Source organism: Physeter macrocephalus, chromosome 20 (assembly GCF_002837175.3).
Source record: "Physeter macrocephalus isolate SW-GA chromosome 20, ASM283717v5, whole genome shotgun sequence".
Classification (NCBI taxonomy): Eukaryota; Metazoa; Chordata; class Mammalia; order Artiodactyla; family Physeteridae; genus Physeter; species Physeter macrocephalus.
Genome location: NC_041233.1, coordinates 738,848 through 743,924, shown reverse-complemented (window position 1 = coordinate 743,924; position 5,077 = coordinate 738,848). Strand labels below are relative to the sequence as shown.

The 5,077-nt window shown below is 47.9% G+C and overlaps 2 non-coding genes across 2 annotated transcripts; both read left to right on the top strand.

The window, feature by feature from the left end:
- Window positions 1-2,032: 2,032 nt before the first annotated feature.
- Window positions 2,033-2,105, top strand: TRNAE-CUC (transfer RNA glutamic acid (anticodon CUC)). Its single transcript has one exon. It is a non-coding gene; the product is annotated as a tRNA-Glu (tRNA).
- Window positions 2,106-2,210: 105 nt separating this feature from the next.
- TRNAE-CUC (transfer RNA glutamic acid (anticodon CUC)) lies at window positions 2,211-2,283 on the top strand. Its single transcript has one exon. It is a non-coding gene; the product is annotated as a tRNA-Glu (tRNA).
- Window positions 2,284-5,077: the final 2,794 nt, after the last annotated feature.

The following is a 5,077-nucleotide window of genomic DNA, read 5'->3' as shown; positions in this document are numbered from 1 at the left end:
AGAGGAAGAAAGAAAAGGAAAGCAATAATTGCCCTTAAGAAGTTGTGATTGTGAGCTCTTGTGTGATTGTGACTCTCACAGGGATGGGCATCACAGTCTCACATTGCCTGGGTGGTACAGGAGACCTCATGTCATGGATTGATTTAATATGGTCCCAGACTGTAGTTCCTGGGAGTGTCTGGATTAGTGTTTCCTCAACATAGGTCCATAAACACTGCAAAGACAATGAGCAGCACACAGTCAAAAATAACCAAGCACATAGGAAGCAAGGCATCAGAAACAAACAAACAAAAAACAACCAAAACAATAAACAGAACAAATATATCTTTAATATTTAGATATTGGAATTATCAAAGATTATCAAACAACTATGCTCCCTGTGCTTAACGAAATAAAACTGGCTTGAAAATACCTGCAGGTAACAGCAATCTATGAAAAGTGACACAGCATATTTGAAAAAGAACCAGATAGAACTTCTAGAAATAAAAATACAATGTCTAAAATGTAAAATATTAATATAACTAAAGAAAGAATGATTAGATTTCATAAAATTCAAGACATCATAAGATGCACTATTATCTGATAAATACTGGGAAGAAAAGAATTTTTTTATTTTTTTTGGCTGCATTGGGTCCTCATTGTTGCACTCCAGCTTTCTCTAGTTGTACCAAGCGGGGGCTACTCTTTGTCGTGGTGCGCAACCTTCTCATTGTGGTGACTTCTCTTGTTGTGGAGCACAGGCTCTAGGCCTGTGGGTTTCAGTAGTTGTGGCACGTGGGCTCAGTAGTTGTGGCACGCGGGCTGTAGAGCGCAGACTCAGTACTTGTGACGCACAGGCTTAGTTGCTCCACGGCGTGTGGGATCTTCCTGAACCAGGGCTTGAACCCATGTCTCCTGCATTGGCATGTGGGATCTTCCTGAACCGGGGCTTGAACCCATGTCTCCTGCATTGGCAGGCGGATTCTCAACCACTGTGCCACCAGGGAAGTCCCTAGAATTTTTAATTTACACTTATTGTAAGAGCTCTTCTGGACTTACTTAAAAAAATCTATACTGAAATATCTCATTTGTGGAAGCCTAATAAAAAGGAAAATATGATTGAAATAAACTAGTTTAAGATGTTCCTAAAACTTCTTTGCAGCCGGAGTGTGATTCTTTCAGGTCATTTAACTCAAAGTTTTGACTGTTTTTCACAAGCTTGAGATGCAGCATATCTTAGAACACGCCCCATGATTGCTTTCAGGATCGTCTTCTAAGCCCCTAAGACCCATTCTGCAAGTTTGATTCTGTGCTTTCATGATCTTATCAGAAATGCCCAGTTTCTAAAAGGTTTTCCACTGAAATTCAGTTGCATGGAAAGGCTTCAGATAATGAAGGGAACTCAGATTCCTTCCTTCCTTAAATTGCCTCGTTTATTGATTGAAACATCAGAGAGCTGCAGTGGTCAGTCCGGTGGCCAGGAATAGCAGCCATATTCACACCCAGACGGGGGCAGTGATTCCAAATGCCTTCGATTGTCACACGGCCCTATTTCAGGATGTTAAAATGTGAAAAAAGCGTAGCTCCTAAGCAGAGAGAACATGGTAGGTGAAGACCTGCTCACGAACTTTTGTGGTCTCCTCACTTCTCCTGCAGCCAGCCTGTGGGACTTTGGCACCCTTGCGTTTTATGATCTCACCTACCCATTCTTCTCCGCTCCTCCAGCTCTGCCGGGCTGAGCCTCAGGCACTCCGAGGCCTGGCTGTGGGAGAGACCCAGGCCTCCTGCTCCTCTTTCCCGGCTCCAGGCTATCTGGGCTCCCTGCTGCCGCACTGCGGAGTCATTACCTGGGAGGCAGGGTTCCCAGAGATGAGCCATTATGCATAATTTAAGCTTATAGGCAGCATCCCTTTAGTGATGAACCTGTCAGAGAAAACAAAGGCCCTTCCCTCCCCTACCCCACTACCCTGCCCCCACCGTGAGAGCAGTGCACGCCGGCATAAAGGAATTTTGAAGTCCTTAGGCAGTGCTTAAAATGGTACATTTGGAGAATTCCCTGGCGGTCCAGTGGTTAGGACTCTGCACTCTCACTGCCAAGGACCCAGGTTCAATCCCTGGTCAGGGAACTAAGATCCCACAAGCCACACAGTGTGGCAAAAAAACAAAACAAAACAAAACAAACCTTAGTCTTTGTACCTTAGGCAGTGCTTAAAATGGTACATTTGGAGAATTCCCTGGCGGTCCAGTGGTTAGGACTCTGCACTCTCACTGCCAAGGACCCAGGTTCAATCCCTGGTCAGGGAACTAAGATCCCACAAGCTCCACGTCACAGCCAAATAAAATAAAATGGTACATTTAAATTTTAATCGTGTATTCGGTAGGTCTGAATGAAGCAATTCATAATGGCATTTCAATTGTATTTTTCCCCCTCCCAACTGATTCAGGCTTCAATTTTTCAACATAGGACAGTTTATCTTCTCATCATGTTCCGGGTCCTATGGAAACAGGATAGCAAACAAGACTGCTTTGTATAGCATTATGTGATACACCTATCAAAATTTTGAGAAATGTGCTATTACGTGTCATTTACACATTGTTTCTATCCAACCGAAGTTATTAAAGGTTTCCATCCACAATTGGAGAAGGGAAGCGTGGTTTTTCCACTGGCCAGTCTTTTTGGAAATAGAACATTTATTTGCAAACTTTCCTTCTCAGCAGCCTCACCTTCTCAGAAGCATTCTTAGCTCTGAGCTCCCTGGAGTTTGATGAATCTCAGGAAGGAAAGGCTTGAGGTCTGTGTATGAGTCTCCTACTCCTGCTGTAACCAAGTACCTCAAACCTGGTGGCTTAAACAGTACAAATTTATTATCCCGCAGTTCTGGCGGTCAGAAATCTGACACAGGTGCAGACAGTCCAAGGTCATCTCCCTGTTTTAAGGTCAGTTTATCAGCAACCTTAATACCATCAGCAACCTGAATTCCTCTTTGCCAGGAAACAGGACATAGTCACAGGTTCTGGGGATTCGAATGTGAGCCTCTGGGGGGCCATTACTCTGCCTCCTTCATTCTGGATAACGTGAAGATAAGCAGACCATGAAGAGAGCGTGAACCTTAGAATGACTCCCTGACCCAAGCACAACACGGGAAATAGCCAGGGGATATTTGCTGAGAACCAAGAACCCGTGTTAATGACAAGAGCTGTCTCATCACTGTCACCGGCCTGTGTTAGTGAACAGAGAGTCCAGGTGTTTCTATCACAGACGGATGTGCCAGCTCAGTGTGGCTCGTGCTTTCAGCAGAGTTTAAAATGTGGCAGATTCCCCCTGGATCTCAAAGGGAGTAAATATTCGGCTGAGTGAGAAGTTTTAAAACTGAGAAGGTTGAAAAGTTGACAAGCTCTCCTTTGTCATTCGAATTCTGCTTGAACTCAGCAACTCACCAAGATTACCTTGGGCCTTCCTGCCGTCCTCTTTGTTGTGGAGTGGACATGGTCAAGCTGTCCCATACTCTGTATATGAATACAGTGTAGAATTGCAGAGAAAACAACAGGCTCTTGCTAGCTGAAGCAGAGAAGGACTGATCTGGGGTTTTTGATGGGTTACAGAATCACTGGGAGAGCTGAGGAAACAGACCAGAGGCCAGCCTTCTAGGAAGGACCCCCAAAGCCAAGCTGCAGGACCTGCCGCCAACGTTGCTGCGGTGGCAGCTGCCCTTGACCCAGAAGGCCGCCCCAGAGCTGCGGTCCCCGGGGCTCCCCACTCTGCTGCAGGAGGCGGCTACCCCCAGGAAATCAAACAACCGTGAGCCGGCTGCTGCCCGTGGAGCCGGGGTCTCACGGCTACAGGCCCGCACCTTGACGTTGCTCACCCCCTCCAGCCGCCTGCCTCGCTCAGCTCAGCTCTTCATTCAGCCGGGTCTCCCAGGAGGGAACGTGGTTGGCAGAACCCAGTCACGCCTGTGCTCAGGCCAGGGGAGTGTCAGTTTCAGCGTCCAGGCTGTGGTGAAGGGCACCTCCAGGGGGAGCGCTGGATGTGGTGAAGGGCACCTCCAGGGGGAGCGCTGGGTGTGGTGAAGGGCACCTCCAGGGGGAGCGCTGGGAGAGAGTCATCAGCCCAGGGCACCCACCACCGTCATTGCGGAGCTGCGGGAAGGTCGGTTCCTGGAGCCCCACAAGGACCTCCATGGAGGGTGGCTTCCCCTTCATGACAACTGCCAGAGGGGAGCCTGAAACAGGACTGAAAATGCCTGCTGCCCCATCTTCTTCGTCTGCTTTACATCTTTCCCTAACCTTTCCTGGGTGTGCGTTGGTTTCAGGTTTGGCTTGACCCTTGTTTCAGCTGAACCAGTTCACTTATTCTGGCTTCGTGGCTGCCCCAACAGTATATGGGCATATTTTGCCTGCGTATGGCTATCTTTTCCTTTTTTGCCTTCAGGGAAAATGTATCAGCGTAGAGCCCGTGGCGCTAATCCAGAGGAAACAGCACGGCAGGGTGGCCGCGCTGGCAGAGCTCTCTGGTTGACTCCTGGGAATTGGTAATAAATGACCAAACGTAAACAGTGGAGCGGTGCCAGCGGGCTCTCTTCAGCTACAGTCTCCTGTGGCATGAGAAGAAAGAGGCCACGAAGAGCCCAGATCTGTGCGTCTTGCCGTTTGCTGCTGCTAGCTTACTGCCTTGATCACTCAGGGTGCAGTGATTCTGAGAAACAGCCCTTTCTTGCTTGCTTTTCTAATGGCCTCCTCTGGTTGAGAGCCCCCGGTGAGACCCAGGCTTCCTCAGCCTGGCAGGGCTGAGTCCTGTTGGCCAGTGTTGCGGAAGGGTCCCAAACGTCACCCCGGGCTGGGACCAGCGGGAGAGGACATACTGGCATCCCGAACCGAGTCTTGCTGCCTTTAGCTTCCAAATGCTTAACAGCAAAACCCTCAGCTGACCTCACAGGACAAGATCAAAGATAGATGATAGAAGACAGATAGATAGATAGATAGATAGATATAACAAATGATAGATATAGATGGATATAGTTAGAGATGATATAGAGACAGATGATGGATTGATAGATGATAGATAGATAGATAGAGGACAGATAGAGATAGAGATGTA